The sequence below is a fragment of the Lactuca serriola genome, chromosome 2, assembly GCF_051521515.1.
Source record: "Lactuca serriola cultivar US96UC23 chromosome 2, Lser_US96UC23_V15, whole genome shotgun sequence".
In the NCBI taxonomy this organism is placed as follows: Eukaryota; Viridiplantae; Streptophyta; class Magnoliopsida; order Asterales; family Asteraceae; genus Lactuca; species Lactuca serriola.
Genome location: NC_136409.1, coordinates 73,652,611 through 73,673,370, shown reverse-complemented (window position 1 = coordinate 73,673,370; position 20,760 = coordinate 73,652,611). Strand labels below are relative to the sequence as shown.

The 20,760-nt window shown below is 33.4% G+C and overlaps 1 long non-coding RNA gene and 1 pseudogene across 3 annotated transcripts; both read left to right on the top strand.

The window, feature by feature from the left end:
* The first annotated feature begins 408 nt into the window (after positions 1 to 408).
* Positions 409 to 3,588, top strand: LOC145086400 (uncharacterized; annotated as a pseudogene). The gene is made up of 3 exons (XR_013700426.1): positions 409 to 1,375; positions 2,439 to 2,773; positions 2,866 to 3,588. The product of XR_013700426.1 is annotated as an uncharacterized LOC145086400 (transcript).
* Positions 3,589 to 3,867: 279 nt separating this feature from the next.
* On the top strand, positions 3,868 to 6,103 carry LOC145086399 (uncharacterized). 2 transcript variants are annotated; one of them, XR_013700425.1, is made up of 4 exons: positions 3,868 to 4,263; positions 4,377 to 4,528; positions 5,033 to 5,181; positions 5,863 to 6,103. It is a non-coding gene; the product is annotated as an uncharacterized LOC145086399 (long non-coding RNA). The 2 variants fall into 2 exon arrangements; XR_013700424.1 differs by having other exon boundaries at positions 5,019 to 5,181.
* The last annotated feature ends 14,657 nt before the right edge of the window (positions 6,104 to 20,760 follow it).

Sequence of the window (20,760 nt, the reverse complement as noted above, 5' to 3'; positions counted from 1 at the left end):
AATTATCGTATTTGTTGAAAATGATTATTAGTTGGTCTAATATTTCAAAAAAATTATATTAATTATATATAATTATATATAGATTAATTCTAAAGCCCTTTATGGAACAGTTCTTTGATCTTGTTTTTTTCTCTCTTTCTCTTTTGTGTGGTACAGAATTTAATTCTTCAATAATTCAATAATATAGTGGATTACATGTTTCTGAAGCTGCTATCTACGTTTTCATTTACCTCCTTATTCTCCTTTGCCATATCACATTTTTCCCATCGACTTTTAACTGATAACAATGGGATTAGTATGCACACCACCGCTTCAATTATATGACATCGAGAGGGTGTTTGGCATAGCTTTTAAAGTGACCTTTTCGCTTTTATCTTTTTCTAAAGATCAAAAAGATATTTGATAATCCTGACTTTTCCTACTTTTACAATAGAGAAAATTACGTCTTTTTGAAAAGTCACCTGATTACAAAAAGACTTTTTGACCCAAGCACCCTCCGAGTTACAGCTTTTCACTTCTCGATCCTTCCACCGCCCACTCCATGTTACCTCACCGTTCCACACACCTACTGCTTTTGCTTCTACTCTGATTTCCGTTGCCACTCCATCAGAACCGATTTCTCCCCACACTCTTCCAAAACCAACCCTGGCAGTCACGTCGCCTCCGTTGGGCTGCCGTCGGGAACCATCGCATCACCATGGACGTCGTTTGTGGGTTTTTGTCGGCGTTCTTGCTCTCCTTCTACGACGTCCCTACACTTCCGAGATGACGCCTGCCGATGGTGAATCCGAAGAACCACCAACACTTCCTTAGCCTTCTGTAATGAAATTGATCCGTCTGGTGGTACACATCCATCCCAACGTCACTATGCATGTTAATCGACTTTTGAGAATCCGCAGAGTGGCATCTGGCGTTTGATGTGGGAGGACAACCGGTCGATTCTCCAAATTAAGGAGTTGTAGCTTCTAGGGGGTGTTTGGTACAGGGAAATAAGTGCAGAGAAAAGGAATTTTCTCTTGTTTGGTTAATAAAAAAAAAAGTAAGGAATTGAGAAATAAATCAATTCATTTTCCATCAAATATATTCTCTGTTTTTTAAGGAGAAAAGGAGAGAAATGAAGATATAGGCGTGATCGAGAATCAAAAGAAAAAAAAGGGGAAAATCAAATTGCCCCCCATTCGATCCTCACGACCTGCAATCGATCAAGATTTTTCAAATGTGGCTTTAGGATTTTCATGCAATTGGCCCACGTAAGTGATCAAAACCAATCCTTTTTGCCCTATATATCTGATACATAAATCAAAGTCGAGGATCGAAGTTGTTGTTCTATTCACGTATTCTTGGTGATTTTGGCATTATCCTCTTCCAATTAAAGGTTTGATTGCTAATCTTTATATCAGTTCTTCCAATTCAAGGTTTGATTGTTTATTTTGATATCAATTCTTCCATTAATCTTGATATCAATTCTTCCAATTTAAAGAATTTTGTTTTTTTGATTTGTGTTAAAGTCTTGCAAAGATCAACTATTTATAATGTGTTTGAATTTTGCTTTTGATGTTAAAATCTAGTAAGATTGTTCACAGTACAATGGAAGGTGTAACAATTGCAGTTTTTTTTTTTTTTTTTGAATTTTTACCTACTTTGAACCACCATAAAAGCTTCGTACAAGATCGGAATGATGCGATTTTTTTTCAAACTGCACTCCTCTGTCTTGTCTATGTTTTAGAATAAGAAAACAACTTAATTGGTTAAGTCTTGACTGAGTTATACAGCCACAAACAGTGGCTGTTATGATTGTTTTATATTTCAGCACTTTTTTTTTAAATTTTGTTCAACTTTAAACCATCATAAAAGCTTCTTACAAGCTCAGAATGATGCGGTTTTTTTTTCAAACTGAACTCCTCTGTCTTGTCTATGTTTTAGAATAATAAAACAACTTAATTCGTAAAGTTTTGATTGAGTTATACAGCCACAAACAGTGGCTGTTATGATTGTTTTATATTTCAACACTTTTTTTTGTTCAACTTTAAACCATCATAAAAGCTTCGTACAAGCTCAGAATTATGCGATTTGTTTTTTCAAACTGCACTCCTCTGTCTTGTCTATGTTTTAGAATAAGAAAATAGCTTAATTGGTTAAGTCTTTATTGAGTTATACAGCCACAAACAGAGGCTGTTATAATTGTTTAATTATATTTCAACACTTTTTTTTTTTTTAAATTTTGTTCAACTTTAAACCATCATAAAAGCTTCATAAATGCTCGGAATGATGCGATTTTTTTTTCCAAACTGCACTCCCCTGTCTTGTCTACGTTTTAGAATAAAAAAACAGCTTAATTGGTTAAGTCTTGGTTGAGTTATACCACCACAAACAAAGGTTGTTATGATTGTTATGATGAATTACTATTTCAAGCATCTATTATGTAAATTTTTTTGTAGACATGGCAGGGCGAAACAAACACACATGGACTGCTGAAGAGGATGCAAAGTTAATTGAAGCATTGTTGGAGTTACATGTATCCGGAAAGTATGGTGGTGCCAACAACGGATTCAAACCCGGTTATTTAAAGGCAATGCAACAATTACAAGATGCAAGTCTTCCTAACTCGGGTTTGAAAGTAGAGCCTCATATTAAATCGCGGATGAAGACATCGAAAAACCATTTCAACACCGTGCACGACATGGTATATGGAACAAACACGAGTAGATTCGGCTGGGATACGGATAAATGTTGTGTTACTGTCGATGCTGAAGTTTGGGATGAGTATATAAAGGTACTATAATGATTATATTTATAGTATTTTTAGCATCATTAAAACATATTGTAAATGAATAGAAACCAATTAATTTTGTGCCATTCTTGTAGAGTCATAAAGGTGCTGCATGTTTTGCGATAAACCATTTCCTCAATTTGATAACCTATGTAAAATCTTCGGGAATGATAGAGCTACTGGTCATGGAGCTACTGATCTTGGTGAAGATGTGACTGAAGAGACACAAAAAAATTCACATGTTGATGTGGAAGGGTTGGAAAAGATTGTTGAAGAGACACAACAAACTGCTCGTGTCAACAGTAAACGCAAAAGGCCTCCAACGGATGACACAGAAAGCTCTTATAAGGATGCAGCGAAAGAAATGAAAGAGACTTTCAAAGAGGTTGATGAAAAACTTAATGAAACAATATATAATATAGGTAGGCATGAAAATAAGGAAGCATGTGATATGATAGATAAAGCTATCGAAGATATACAAAACATGCCAAATATCAATGTCAAACAGCGAATTAAGACGATTGACATGTTTAGCAAAGATCAATTTCGTGCCCGGACGTTTTTTAAGATGACAGAAGAAGAAAAGATTTGTTACATGGAAATGATTGGGGATGGATCAATATCATGATTAGGTTAATTTAAGTTATGTTTTTTTTTAGCTTTTACGAATACTGAAGTTGACTCTTTGCACATTCTATATTAGATATAGTTATGTTTTTTTAGTTTTTAGGAATATTGAATTATATTGTTTGCATATATCCTACATTGCGCATAGTTTTTGTCTTTTTGAATAGTATGATTTCCATATTTCTGTCAAATCTCTTTGTAAGTTATTCTTTTATATTAGACATATGTTTTCACATACAAGATGTATAAAAAAATAATATTAATTGATTAGAATTTAAATTACTTAGTAACAATTAATATTAAAATAAAAAAAATTAACAACATAAAAGATGCATATTTTGACTAATTAAGGTGTACATTAAATGTATTTTTATAAAAAAAAATGTTGTTTGAAAATGAATAAACATGATAAAAGAAATTCATTTTCACTTTATTGACTAATACAACCAAAAGAAATAATTCTCAAATGTAGATTCTCAGTTCTACCAAACAGGAACTCACCTTAATTCTCGCATTTCCCATTCCAGCTTAATTCTCTTTCTCTGTGTTTCCCATTCTCGGGGGCAATTCCATTTCTCTGGTAATAATTCTGCTCCATCTTTATCCACCGGAATACAATACAGACTATGCCTCCTAATTTGGTGAATGGATGGTGGTCAGATTCTTCCCATAATCAACTAGCCCTAAGAGAATTATTGAGGGCTACAATGAGATAATGAGATGACAGTCGGAGGCTTCTTCTTTGAGTCAAGGACCATCTTCGGTCACATACATTTTCTGGAACCATCCCGGTTTCTACAGGGCTGCACCTCCGATTGAAAGTCGGCCATGGGGACAAGTAAAACGAGCGGCTGCTTCTTCTCCAGGTGTTTACTTTTTTTATTTTTGTTGATTTAGGGTTTTGTCGCTGTTTTTTTTTCTTTGGTCTGTTGTGTCAATCGCAGACATGAACTCCACACTCAACAAGTCTCGATTACAGGCGATTTCTCTCTGCAATCGATTTGTTTTTTCTTCTCTTCCATTACGGCTTGTTCTTCGGCTGGAGAAGGCTTATGCTTCCGATTATTGCAAAAAGATTTCAGGTGTATCAATGCAATCACAGTGTGATAGAGAGATTAGAGACTTTATCAAGTTAGTTTTATCTATACACTATCACGTAGTATGCACCATAAACAGATGATATATGTGATCTTAATGATTAATATAGTTGTAAAAAACATTCCTACATCCCAAATAAATGACTTTGTTGGTCAAAATTTAGAAAGTTGAAAAGTCTTCATACAATTCGTTTGAAAGCAAGTGATTTTGTTCTTTTTCAAATAAATTTGTAATCTTAGACCAAATTAATTAGTTAATTAGATAATATTTATGAATTATTCACTGAAACCAACGAAAGAAAAATAATTTGGGATTCAGAAATATCTAATTTTTTTCCCTCTTTCTTCTTCGCTCTGTTTTGTAACTTCACATTTTGTAGTTAAGGTTTTCCTTGATGAGTGTTTGATTATGGTTGTGAATTGTGTGGAATTTAGTGATCCATTTTCAACTTTTACTTCAATTATTCAAAAAAAAAAAAAGATTTTAAATTGATCCAAATTTTAAAATTCTAATGTATTAACAGGGTCTGATGTGCAGGGGCAATTATATGAAAGTTATAAATATCACCCATTAATGAAGCTATACCCAAGTCGACTGCTGATTAGTTTGTGGGAAATGACAAAACTGCCCCTATCCTTTCAGCACTACAGGAAATAATGACTTTGCTGTTGCAATTGTTCCAACTGGTAATGTGTCTTTTTTCTTATCTTTTTTTTTTTTAATTTGATGACAAACAATTCATTTATCTATTCTTATACAACTTTGTACTTTGAGAAATATATCAATTATAACAATGTCATATAAATAGAAAGCTATATTAGAGTTGCTTTAAACACAAGAAATGACAATGTACTTGTGTGATTAATCAACTATTAACTAATTAGAACTTTTAGTAATTAAAACAATCACAATTGTTAAATAATGTTAAATCAAATATACCAACAAAATAGTTATAATTAAGACAAATACTTTAAGTGCTTTTTTGTATAAATGTTTCACCTTTGAAAGTTATAATCTTTGTGTTCGTTGAAGGGATAAAAAAAATTGAAACCTGACTACAAGCCATACAAAGCACTGATTGACTGCATAAAAATAAATTTTAATATTTGTTTGTTTAGTTCAACTGAAAATATTGATAAAAGTTATGTCTGTCTAAAGCCCATATTTATAATTCTAAAAAAAAGTATGGATACAATAACTTTAATTTAGATAAACATAATCACTATTTTTTTAATTGGTATTATCAATTTATAAGTTTTTTATGTTTAATCTTTCTATTTCACTATGTTTGTGGGTGTTTAGGAGTGTTTTTTTATTGACAGCTGGAAGACGAATGGATTCGGTTCTAATGTGGATGTTGTGTGCAGGAACTTGAACTTGAAGAAGCAAATAAAGCATCCTCCTTTTTATCAAACTGTTCAGTGACTAACAATCTTAATCAACATCATGTTTTAGAATGGAATACCCTGCAATCCTGCAATGCCGGATTCTTCCCTAGTTTCATTTAACAACGAAAAAAAAAAATATGTGCTTTCATGTTTATTGGCGAAAAGCAAATTACAAGAATGGCCCTTGTAGTTTAAAGTAATTTGTACGTTTAATCTTTAACGTGTTTTTTTTCAACTTATAAACTTTTTTTTTTTGATGTGGTAATGATCATGCTAATCCAATTCAAAAGATAATTGTCAAAAGTTTCATTTTTGTATTAGTTTAATAGTTAAGCTAATTACATGAAAATTGTTTGATATGAGTTATCTTGTTTTTATGAGTTAGTTTAGATTAATAGAAAAAATTATGTAATAGATTTCAATCTAAATTGATCTAAAAGTTGTTCATAATATGTGTTTTTGTAACTTGTCCTCAAGTTTTATCAAAAGTCTCATTTATAAATTTTAAAAACTCATAAAATTTCCGTAAGTTATGAAAATAAAGAGTCTTGTTTTTTAAATGTTTTTTAAAGTTTTCCATAACTTGTCCTCAAGTTATGGAACTTGAAAAGTTTTTCATTAAACCTTAATTACACTCATAAGTTATGAAAATCCAAGAGTTTTGAAAAGTTTCAAAACTTGCTTTCAAGTTTTGGAATTTGTAAAGTTGCCTTCCATGTATACTTTAATTTCAACCCTTAGAATTTTAAAAGTTAAAATTCAACCGTTATACTATTATAATATTAAAAATTAATATATATATATATATATATATATATATATATATATATATATATATGAGAACAAAATCAGTCTTACCGTAAGTAGGCTTTATTCACGAAGCCGGTCTATAAGGGGGTATAAGGTTACTACCTATAAAATGACAGTTTAATGGGTGTTCACTCTCACCCATCGCTTCGTTGACTGGTGGAGGGTCGTTAGCCGAACGGGTAGGACAGGAATCTAATTCTACCTTCATTAAAAGTATAATGGTAAACACTAAGTAACTAAACACTTATAAATTCTCAATCTTAGTTACTTAAGAAAATGTGAATTTGGTGTTAACCCATGAAATTGTACTTTGCACCTTGTTAAGTCGTTAGTGGAGTCGGCACACTAATCTGGGACTAACAATGTATGGCAAATGGTAGCTTGATGTTAATCATGGATCAATGGAGCGTGTATGGCTAACCGACACATTGATTAGGTGGTTGTAACATTGGGTGTACCAAGCTAATTTGCATGGTTATTCACTCCTTGTTTGTTATCCTCGGCATCCCAGTCATAAACTTGAATGGCAAAATCGAGATTTAAACATGTCATTGAAAATTTTCAATGAATCTCAAAAGATCTAGGAGTTTCAATTCACTTAAAACCTAATGTTAAATTTCGTTTTTCATGATGGAAATTGGTAAATCGTCATTTACCTACCTTCAAATATTTTCTAGCTTGGATTACGGCATCTCTCTTCCAAGTTATAAAATATTGTGTTGGGTCCTAGCCTTAATATTTCATATTGGGTGTTATGTTAAGGACTTAAATCAACTAAACTTGAATTTCTCTTCATAGATGTCTAGTTATGACAACTATGGTCCTCCTTATCCATTCGGAAAAGACTTTCTTAATGAATATGATATCTCACATGGCGATGAAGGTGAAAGATTAATCCTTTTGTTGTGCATTAATGGGACTGGAAATCATACTTCATTTCCTTCACATCTTTCAATTATTCTCCCTAACCCACAAATTCAAAGACTTGAAAAGTTCAAGGTCACTCAATCCCTATTGGAAAACAAACACCAAGATGTAAGGTCTATGTGTGCATTTTTCTTGGAGATGAAGTCACACATTGACAAGCTATGAGAGTTGGGTGTCGAAGTCTCGAGGAAGTTGGCCGTTGACTGGATAACAACATAGTTTTCATATGTATTTGCATTGTAAGGATAAGTTTTTCCGCAATTTTTAATAAAAAGCAAAATTTTGATTTTATATTATTTTAAGTATCCTTACAATGGCATTTGTGAAAATTGTTGTTTATATGTTTCCATTGATAGCAATATTGGAAAATAGATTTGATTCTTTCATTTGCGGTAGTGTCATAATTTACCAAATGAGGAAAGATTCTCATCACCCAAGTTTCAATTGGATAGAAACTTGGAATCTTGTAACTTGTATTGTATGATGAATGGAAATTTTCATCTTTGGAAAATTAAGATCAATTCCTTGTTCACATGTATATGTGAGTCAAGTGTAGGACTAGGGAATCAGGTACACTTGGTAGTGCACTGATCAAGTCCACTACAAAGAACGATGAGACTATTCGTTATGATTTACTAAAAGTTTAGTAAATATGGTTATACTTACAAGTTTAAGTGTAATTCTGAAACATTGGAAAAGATTCAATGTAATGCAGAACGAATGAGAAGAATCAAATTAGGCAGAAAGATAAAAGTTTCTCAAATCTAAAGACATGGGAGAGTACTTTAGTATCTTGGTTTATGATTATCTTAGTGATTATGAAACCATATCACAATTGATCCTCTAAGGATATCTTAATGCATTTGTATGGCTAAGAAGAGGAATCATGAATTGTTGAAACGGTTAAATCAAAAGATCAATTATACTTCGTTCCAAAACAAGTCTTAGAGTTATACTCCAAGATTGTAACTTAAGTGACATAATCTTTAGAAGGCTTGTAACACTTCTCAAATGTAGAGTAAAATGTTTCTTACTCTTGTGCATTTGAAATTCATAAGTTGGGATGTCTTGGATAAGACAAAACCAACTAAGATCAATTGTGTGAAGTGTTTAACTTGATAAAAATCCGCACTAACTCTTGAATATTTGTTTTGTCAAGGAATGGATCTTGACAAAGAGAATCTTATATGTCAAGAGTTCAGTGGGAGTCTTAAAAGATTTTGAGATAGTTTCAAGAACTAGTCAAGAGTATTGTTAATCACTAGCCCACGACTTGTCGTTTGTAACCTATCGTGTTGACATATTCTTATTTTTGTGTCTATTCCAGTTAAAAGTTGACTATGTTTGTGAGTTCTATGAGTTCTCAATTGTTTTCATAACAACCTAAAAGTAATGGTAGGCCCTTTGAGTTGCCAGGAGGCAAGAAATTAAGATTAAACAAGTTCAGTCCATATGAATTTAGATTTGTCACTAACCTTGTCTTGTGATTAAGGTTATGACAAATTTACATGGATAGAAACACATACACCATAAAATCTAAGTGTCATAAGGTTTCTCTCCGATTCATGAAAATGATGATGGGGAAATGCTTTCACTAAGTAGATAGCAATTGTGATATTTGCATTCTCAAAGTCGTTAGTGCAGCGTCTGTGATTAACGACACACTAACATAGACTAGGGGTGAGAATTATTTGATCCCGAACCAAAAAACCCGAAAACCAAATCGAACCAAAAATGATTTCAGACCAAACCATATTCAAATTTGGTTTTTGGTTTGGTTTGAGACCAAACCGAATTCTAAATTTGGTTTGTGGTTCGAGTTTTGGTCTCATGAATTTGAAACCAAACCGAACCGAAAAACCGAATTTCATAAGTCAATTATTTAAAAAATATGTTTTATATTTTATATTAAATAAAAGTATTAATTATAAAGTAAAAATCATTTTAACCTATTTACTCTTTGGATTATTTTGTATGAAACTTTAGATATTTTTATTTGCAACTTTAGTTTTCTATGTTAAAAACATTTTAATTTATGTTTGAAATTTTTTAAGTAAATATTTGGTCTCCTCGGTTTTTAAACCGAACCAAACCAAATTAGAATTCGGTTTGGTCTAGAGAATTTGAATTCGATTTGGTTCGGTTTTCGAATTGGACTAAAAAAATTTCAAATCGAAGAAACCGATTCGAGGAAACCGAAAAACCAAACAGATTCCCACCCCTAACATGGACTAGTGAGAATGGCAAAAGGTCTAAACATTATGATTATGACATCCCTCTTTATAATTGTTTAGACACACATGTAAGCTATCTAAGGAAAGGTGTATGATTTTGATAAAGTCTTATCAAAGCATCTCGCATCAGAAATCTGAACTTTGGTAAGAAAGTCAATAAGTATTGATTTCTAGAAGTCCAGCTGATTTTTGGATACATGTCAAAGTTAGTGGGATCATAAGTGTTATGCTAGTAAGATAATAATCATTATGCTAGTGGGAGCATAATCAATTATGGTAAGTATTGAAAGTTAGCAATGTTAATTATAGAAAACAAAAGGTTTCAATTCGCTTTGAAAAATTGTTTTGCTATAATTAAAGGAGAGGATTTTATACTTCATTCCAATTCTACAAGCTTAGTTGAGATTTTAATCAACTTTAGTCAAGGTTATATATGAATGTTATGTTTGAATGGTTCAACATAAGGAAATTTTATATATGTTGCGTTCTCAAAATTCTATTCTGATTACGGCATCCCTCTTCATAGTCTAAATTTTGAGAACATGGCAAATAAAAAATTATAGCAAAAGACTGGTCAAGTATCATGTCTTTATGTAAGACATCATGAATCGTGTCAGATATGCTTCGGGTATAGGATCGATTACATGTGCTATAATATTTATCCGTTCTAAATTTTCCAAATGCCTAGGGTATTAAGAGGAAAAAGGATTAGAACTGGATATGACTAAAATGATTAAGCAATTTTCGAGGACAATCTGAGGTTTACCAAAGATTGGCTGCTCATGGACAATTGGAAGTATAATGAAAATTTTGGAAAGGACCATATTGACATATTCTGGAAAAGAGGCAACTCTTGTTCAGAAGTGATAGTCAAAATGGGAATATGGAAATATTTTCATAGGTGGAAGTTATTCTTTAAATGTGTGTAAGATTAGAAAACTTAATGCAAGAAGGATGTTCAAAGAAATGTACTTTGAATTTGAGACTTCACTTCCATGGAATTGCTCTCCATTGGAATACTTTGTAATGTTTGTTGCCAAGTCTTTGTAACTTTTGTGCATAGTCATTACAAGAGGATCATTGCATATAAGTTCATAATTTAACATATTTTAGTAAATGTCTAAGAATATGGTATTCTTACATTTATCATAAGGATTTGGAATTGTGAAATGAGCATCATTGAAATGCTGTTAATTGATCTATTTCACAAAGATACGACCATATGTAAACATAGTGTGCATGCTTGGAGCATGGCATAACTATTGTTTTTATTCAAGTATTAAGCTGATTATCTGAAACATTATACAATAAATAATGAGTAATCAATATGACTTAAAAGGTTTTCGGGCCATATAGGATTAGTATTATTCTTGTGTTTCACTTTGCATGTTTTGACTTCCCGAATAACTAGATTATTCAAACCATCCACAGTCGATCATACTTTGGAAGTAGGTATTGAGGAAAGACTGTCATGAATGGGTTTGTAGTTTGTCTAGGTGTTTTAGACATTTAGACATAGTTGCAGTGTTCATGAGTGCTCCTAGAATAAGATTCGTGTATTGGATTAAACCCACGCTCATTCAAATCACTTCATGGAGCAAGCATATGAGTCAAAGTTTATCCATTCCTTTTACCCTTAGAGGGGATAAAAAGCGATATATGTGGTCGGTGATTCAGTGATGACAAAACGTAAGTGCTCGGCCGGGCCTGGACTGATATGATTTGTTCAATTAGTTAGTCATCATAAATCGGAAATCGGGAAACAACAAATGGACAGAGAGAATGATTATAATCTATGTCTCAGTCCATATGATATCTAGAATGGAGGAATATATGATCCCTTATCTAATGGATATGTCATTGACTAGGTCACAGTTCGACAGTGGATTTAAGAGCTATGATTGCTAGTCGGGATTTTGGAGTCGTACTTGCAATAATAGTTTTAGACTTATCCAAGTGGGAGACTGTTGGATTAGATGTCTAATCCCATAAATATTATTGGTATGTACTTGACCCGAGAGTAACATGGTCCATTTGGGTTGCATATCATCAGGACAATTTGTTAGGATGGACTTTTGAGAGAAAAGGTTATATATGATTTATTAATATATTATAAGTTATAATATATTAAAATGAAATCATATGAGTTAATTAGTATTGATCAAGAATTAATTTGGAATTAATTTAGTGATCAAAAGAGACTAATTAAATCTATGGGGACTAATTATGTTAATTAGTTATATTTATATGTGTTGGGCTTGTGATCCATGTTGGACTAAGTTTATGTATGGATACATAAAGAGTTGGGCCACATGAACCATGGATCATAAAACCCATGGGTATGGATTTAGGTTATATCCATGACCCTAGAAATCCCACATATAAATATATGCTCCATTGCCCAAAATCACCACTTGTAGTTCTTGGAGCTTGGAGGTGTTTTTATGGAATGAAAATTCTCTCTCAAGAGCCACATTTGTCCTAGGTGTGTTGTGATTCCATTTGATGCTTCCTCATTATTGGGGTTAAGCTCTTTAAGGCCAAATACAACAAGGATTCAAGCTACAGCAAAAGGTATGTTATCCTATCTAGTATATTATATTGTTCATGTCAATTGTATGCTAGTTATAGGTTTAATACCTTGGAAACATCATTGCATGTATAATTAGTGAAAACATAGATCCAAGGCATTTAGGGTTCTATGTGCACCATAGGATGTTGTAGTATACTAAAACCCAACAAGGTTGTGAATCACGGATGAGCTTATGGATCTGGACTATGTGCTTCATTTCCGGCTTGTTTGAGGTAAAAAGCTTTTATCTTTTTCAATGTTGTCTTAGATCTACTTTGTATGAGTTTTTGGTTCAATTTGGTCCCAAGAATGAGATCTAGTGGTTTGGTACCACTCCGGGAGCTATGAGTTGCCACTCTTGGTGTTTTTGAGGTTCTAGATGTTTAAAGGTGCCTCCTTTTGGGTTTGGAATCCCCCATGCATAAGATGGTGTCCATCCGGTGAAGGTATAATTCTTTATTTTGATGTTGGGTTCTTTTGCGGCATGCAAAGTCATCAAGTCAATGACTTTATGGTTCTAGACGTTCTTTGATAAGTTGATATCTGGTTTGGATTCCTGGTCTTGAGCATTAAGTGCTTAATGGAGCTTTGGCTTAATGGATGAGTACGTTGGGCGTACAAGTCGGTACATGTAGCGTAGAAGCCAAATTGCATCTACGCTTAGCATATAGCTGAGTACGCCACGCGTACTCAGTTGGGAGGGTTTGGGCTTTTAGGCTTCGTGTTGGGCTTCCTTTTTGGGCTTGGGTGTTTGATTTCTTAATGGGCCATCTGAGTATAAATGTCTTGGACTAGGAATTTGGGTTGGGCTTTAGGGTAAGGCCCGTGTATGGGGTTTCGGCCCGTGTATGGGGTTTCGGCCCAATTTGGAAACAATCTATCTAATTGTTCATTTTGTTTCATGTTAATGTTGAATACACATTACTTGTGGCGTATTGAAACTTAGCGGTGGTTTTTTTTATTGATTCAATAATTGGTGATAAGGTATTATAAGACTATATAATTGTTACTAGTAATTAATCCCACGGTGAGTTTTTACGTGTTTTTGTTGAGTATTAGAAAAATAGATGAGGAAAAATCATATTATATATATACTACAGGGACGGCGGATAAACACGAAAGTTTAGAAAATAAAGGGTGAAAGCGATATTTTACAAAGTTGAAGGTGACGGGATGAAAGTAATATTTTAAAAAGTAAAATGATGGAAAATATTATTTTACAAAATATAGGGGTTGCAAGTGACAGATTATACAAAGTCAAAAGATTAAACTTGAACTTCCTGCATTAACATACTTGTACAATGTGCATAAGAATATACACATTTAGCTACAATGTTTTACATTCACATATAACAATTTGCATTTTAATATTATTTATAATGTGTTAGAGTAAATTACATGAATGGTCCCTATGGTTTAGGGTAATTTGTGTGTTTGGTCCTAACTTGTTTGTTTAACTCAGAAGGTCCCTACTATTTGTTTTTGTTACGCGCTTGGTCCCTGTCTTACCTAAAAAGACTATTTTTCCCTTGATTTTTTTTAATTTATTTAAATAAACACACCCTCATACCCTCACGTTACCTTACCTAACCTACCATTTTTCCTTATTTAAATAGTAGTCTTTTTAGGTAATACAGGGACCAAGCGCGTAACAAAAACAAACAGTAGGGACCAAGCACATAATGAAAACAAACAATTGGGACCTTCCGAGTTTAAAAAAATAAGTTAGGGACCAAGCACGCAAATTACCCCAAACCATAAGGACCATTCATGTAATTTACTCAATGTGTTATTTTGTAACATTATCAATGTTTATTTAACCTGTAACGTCCCAAAAACCATAGTAAAAGTTTTTGATTTTCAAAATCATTTTCATAAAACCACGTAACAATCAAACATTGTTTTCCAAAATACCATGAAAAATTAGAGTATTAAAACATCTCTCAAATCATAAAAATTCAAAGGATGATGTGTACGATCAAACCTTTGTCTTCCCCCGATCATCTGAAGTACCTGAAATATTGAAATCCACAACTTTAAGCTAAAGCTTTGTGAGTTCCCCAAAATACTCCACACAACAATAAAATAACAAATACAAGACATGCATCTAGGGTTTGTTAGCATGTGGCCTCAACTCAACCATCCGGGGTTTGTTGGCCTACCGCCTCAACCCAACCCAACCATCCAGGTTTTGTTGGCATATTGCCTCAACCCAATCACCAATATGTCGACATATGCAATAATAGGACATAAAATAATCATAACAGTAATACTACATCCAAAGATACATAAACCCAACAAGTGGGCCAGCCTTTGTGCCTTAGACCCATAAGCATAGTGAGAAAACTCACCTCAAAGTCCAAAAGATAGCTGAACTGATCACTGCTCCAAATACCGGCTCTACAGGTCACCTATACAACAACAAGGACCAAGCCTCAATCTACTACTCAAATTACTCCATATGACCTAAAGTCAAACTTGGTCAAAGTCAATACTCCAAGGTCACTGATGCGTGCAAATAGCTACACCTAATTTTATTATTTATAACCTAACTACCTTAATAGGCAGTGTACCTAGTCAAAATTATAATATAGTTGGGTAAGTCGGGTGTTTTGCAAGATCAGACAAACTTAAATCACAATATTCAACCAGTTAATTAAAAACACTCCTGTCTAGTTCGAATCCACTTCTTTCTTATGTTTAGCTAATCAATTATGGATTATTAAGTTGGTCACCAATTATTATGTAATTAGCAATTTAAGTCCAAATTTACTAATCTTTTACCAATTCATGAACTACTCTGTAAGGTCTCACATAAGTAAAACACAGAATTAGCTATTATTTATAGGTAAGCTATGTAAGATTAATCTAAACAAACACAATTATGTTCATAGATTGTGTTCTCTTGCACAGCTAAATTAGTTACTTTTATTACTTAAACTATGATTTTGGTCGATCCTAGCTCTAGCAATTTAATGTTCACTAAATCACTAGGTTTCAAGTTCATATAATTTAGTGGTCACTAAGCTACACAGAACATGAATTTAAGCAACTTAAGAAACTAAGATAACCTTAGTCCCTTAAGAATTTATAGTTTGTATATCTTATGTGGTTCGATATACTTAGTTCACTATAAACATTGCTCTGATACCAATCTGTCACACCCCCAAACCGGAACGGCGGAAACGTTTGGGGGCGGATGACTTCATGTGGCAGCGTAACAAATGAATACATAGTAAAGAAAGCAATACAACCATCATATATATAATTGAAAGTTTACATTGTTAAAAGGTACATGTTCAAAACCAATTACAATATGATGCCAAAATATGAATTTAAATTGGCGTCACAGCGTCCCTTCTTCAAAAGCTGTTTGTTACCTGTAATTACTGAATCCCTGGGACATACAAGTAGTTTTGAAAGAGTAGATCAGCATTTAAGCTGGTGAGTTTCATAAGTATTAAATGACAACGTTTGTATCAAATGAAATGTTTTGTTTTTGTTTGTTTGTTCCTAGAAAATCTCATATTTTCTACTAGCATAAATGTAGCCTTCTATCAAGACAAATGTTTGTTTCTAGAAAATGTATGTACGTATAAAATTTCCAATACGTCTGAAAAACCCCGTAAATCAATGTATTTTTAATACCCCATGTGAGTTTTTATAACCATGCTATTGATTAGGAATGTCTATACGCAACGCTCTTCAGGCGTTGGAATGTTCTGATGCTTGTCACCCCAAATGGTGTACTGTAGCTAACAGTCAGGGCGCGGGGTTGTCAAGCCCGTATAGATCTATACACAAACACCATGCTCCCCCTCCAAGGGATTTTGGTATATAAAACAGGACTTGAAATGTGTACTCGAACGTACGTGAAGTTAATGTCTCACAAAACTTAGTATAAAAACAGATTTAGGTGTAAAAATGTTCTTTTGTTCTCGTATGTGAAAGTGACTTCTTGAAAATAGTGTTTCTAGTATGTAAAAGTTCGTAATGTTCTCGTAAAACTATACCTATTATAGTTTTCTTTAAGTGTGTATCGTTTGTATAGCAATCCCTAGTAAAATGCTCACTTGTTATGAAAAGTATAATTTTTATAGTGTCTAAGATGGACACATATACATACAGTATAAACAAAGTGTTTGATTTATACATATATAACTACATTTTTCAGTTCAAAAGATATGATGTTATCGTGATATATTTTGCATATGAAAGTTTGCCTATAATAGTTATAAATCAAATATGATTCCATTGATAAAAAGTGTATAATGAAACTTTATATAACACACGATAATAATCGTGTGTTTTACTTGTATTTCCCCCCTTAAAAGCATATAAAAGCATTTATAAAACATTTAAAAGCGTGGATTATAAGGGTATGAGCTCACTTGAAAGATCGGAAAAGGCGAGATGAAAATCGAGCAGAATTTCGACTTGAGAAAGCAGATTTTCATGGGATTCTCGGGAATCTCGGGAGCACAAACGACCTTCGGGACTTGAGCAAGGAAACCGGGGCTTCGGGATAGTACGTGCACGGAAAACGAGGCAAAACGCAAGAAAGATGAGAGGAATTGGTCATTTTCTTCGGAACCCTCGCATCCCTTTTATAGGGGGTGGGAACCGCCTCGGTACGCTGGGCGTACGCGTGCGTCATGCGTGACCGCTTCCTCGACTGCCTCGGACCTTCGGATGGGACGGGGCATACCCTCGCATAGGGGCGACATGGATGATCCGAGGCCTAGTCCTCGAGTACGCTAGGCGTACGAGCGTACGCTGGGCGTAACTCGGATCGACCTGGTGACTCCTCCTTCGGATAATACCAAGGTTAAATAATAAAAATTATATTTTAATTATTTAATAAACTTCAAAAATTCATATCTTCTTCATACGAACTCCGTTTTCGACGTTCTTTATATCCACGCGTAGGTGAGACTACGCTCTACAACTTTCATTTAGATTCCGTCGGCAAAATTTGAAATTATTTTTATTATTTATTATTAAAAGGTCGCGGTAAGAAAGTTTCGTTAGAAATTCATAACTTCATCATCTGACGTCTGTTTTTGCCAGACTTTTTACCGTTGCAAAACCATTGTCGAGACCTTCGATTCTCATTTGGGTCATTCCGGCCAAAAGTCGATCGATCTGCGTTTCGAGTTTTTAGCTGTCTGTCGCTAAGCCGAACTTGGAAAAATCATAACGTCTTTATACGAAGTCAGATTTGGGCGTTCTTTTTACGTACGATCACGGTTTAATGTCATCTAACATAGTAGGTAATTAATTTGAGATTTTTGGACATTTTATTTTCGAAGTTTATTTCCTTATATCAAAAGTGGTTACTATACTTGACTTTTTAGGTCATTACATAGAGTTGAAATATCGGGTTGTCACACCTCGCAAGTAAAGGAAAAGCCGTCCCCAATAAATATTTTTGTCAGAAATGGGGTCAGCTTGTCCACAATCCCCACCTCCCTTAGGCGTGTCCAGTTGATTGTTGGTGCAACTGCTATCTCTATGTTGTATAACCAACCAAACCGGTTGTTCCAGCGAGTCAACATCCCTTGGTTCATGGCCGGGGGAAAATTATAGAACGGATGTAAACCCGCCACCCCGATTGGTGCTTCACGTCTTGGTGCCATATCTACAAAATAAACAGCAAACAAAACCACCCAAAACATTCCAATAAATTAGAAATAACAGAAAAATGAAAACTGCCATTCCCAGAATTCACGTCGTGAACCCAGTGAGGTTCACGTCGTGAGTTCGTCGTGAGACGCAGAAACAATCCAATTTTCTGTTCAAATCGAACCAATACATCACATAGGGTTTACTCCTAAACTGATTTTATTCACATACCATCAACATTCAAAGTCTAATTTGGGATATTTAGGCATATCATCGACATTTCTACCTACTCAAACCCTAACCCCTAAATTTCAACTATTAAGGAAAAATTAGAGTAAACAATTAATAAATATTACCTTGAATGGAAGATTACGTAAGCAAAACACAAATTTCACTAATGCGTGCAAATAGCTACACCTAATTTTATTATTTATAACCTAACTACCTTAATAGGCAGTGTACCTAGTCAAAATTATAATATAGTTGGGTAAGTCGGGTGTCGATCTCAGGGAACGGTATTGATTAATTAATTTACCTACTATTAAATTAACCTAATTAAAGAGCAAAGAGGGGGTTTTATCTGATTTTGCAAGATCAGACAAACTTAAATCACAATATTCAACCAGTTAATTAAAAACACTCCTGTCTAGTTTGAATCCACTTCTTTCTTATGTTTAGCTAATCAATTATGGATTATTAAGTTGGTCACCAATTATTATGTAATTAGCAATTTAAGTCCAAATTTACTAATCTTTTACCAATTCATGAACTACTCTGCAAGGTCTCACATAAGTAAAACACAGAATTAGCTATTATTTATAGGTAAGCTATGTAAGATTAATCTAAACAAACACAATTATGTTCATAGATTGTGTTCTCTTGCACAGCTAAATTAGTTACTTTTATTACTTTAACTAAGATTTTGGTCGATCCTAGCTCCAGCAATTCAATGTTCACTAAATCATTAGGTTTCAAGTTCATATAATTTAGTGGTCACTAAGTACATAGAACATGAATTCAATCAACTTAAGAAACTAAGATAACATGCCAGGTAATGATAATCTAACACAAGCAATTTACCAACTAATCAATCCAATAAAAGTTAAGCTAAAACATAATCCAGAAGTTTCATCTAGCTAGACAGAAGCTGCTAGATTTAGCTCCTCATAGTAATAAACAAGTAAACACAAATCAAATTGCAAATCATGTTCATAATTAACAATCTATTGATCTATTTGTAAACCTTTGCTCCGTTTGGATTTGAAGCCTTCTTCCTAGATCTTCTTCTGCTTAGGTTCGACTCCAGGAAACCTCCAAGTTAGCCAAAAAACTCGTCAATTCCTAATGGGAAAGAGTTTATATAATATTCTGAAAATCCGAGTTCACGTCGTGAATCATAAAGATTCACGTCGTGAATATGGTCTTTTACGTATTCGATAAGGACTCTATCACCCGCGTACATATCGTCTGGAACACTCCACTCATGTCGTGAATGGCAAGACATTCACGTCGTGAACACATCTTTTTGGTGGGTTTTTCATCCTTCTTTCTTTCAAGCCTCCAAAGTTCCAAGTTTTTGTCACTTCCAGTCCCTTTCTTCGAAAATGCACTCTTTTGGCTGCAATTAACAATTTATCTTTGTAAGTATCATAAATCTATGCAAATCACCAAAATATTAATAGAAATATAAATAAATATTTCCTAAAAAACATGTATAAATATGGCAATATCAAAATACCCCACACTTGTTCTTTGCTTGCCCTCAAGCAAATCCAATTATTAAATCAAACCTTCATCACCAATATCACATAGAACAATCCAACTCAAACTCAGCCATTATGCCAAGACCTCAACGCATGCATTTGTGTCTAAAATTTGTCCTAAGTAAACCCCCTCAATTCTAAATACTCACAATCATCATAAACACTAGCCCATTTCTTTTGAACAATGCTCATTTTATGCAACCCTCCGAATCCATCCTCATAAAGCCTTCTTAAACTCAAGGTATTTTTGTAAAACTACCCAAGCATACATAAACTAGAGAATTGCAATTTTAAGATACCACAATATGGAGCTCTTGAATTCTTCACTTCTATGATATTTGATTTGAATTCACCACTTTTCTTGTGATCTTTGTATCTTTAACTTTTTGCAACTTCAAAATTTTTGATCTTTGATACTTTTATGCTCCAAGAATTCTTCAATTTTTTCTACTTTTTAGTAAGTTCTATCTCTCTCTCTTTTTTTAACATGTATTTACTTTTTTTATGTCACTCAAAACCTACATGCTTAAGCAGGGGCGCTTTACTTCAACCCTTATTGGTTAAGAAATTAGTCTAGGTGCAATGACTATAAAAGCTTTCCTGGATACATTTTAGGTTTAGGTTACTAAACATATTGCATCCCTCAAACTAATCAAGGTTGTGTTTTTGTTCCATGATTTCACTAGAATAAATGAGGCCACAAATGCACTATAACGTATATTGGCTCAACTAAACATTTGAGCTCTTATCAAATCATCCCAATGCAACACTAGCAACTAGAGTTCAATTTTTTTATTGCTAAAACTAATATTAGATTATTATTTCAAACCTATTAATTTCTAAAAAAATTTAAATTTACTATAATTTCGAGCAATTAATTTTTACTTTTTCTACCCCTACCCCACACTTATTTCATACAATGCTCTCATTGTATGCATAAAATAAT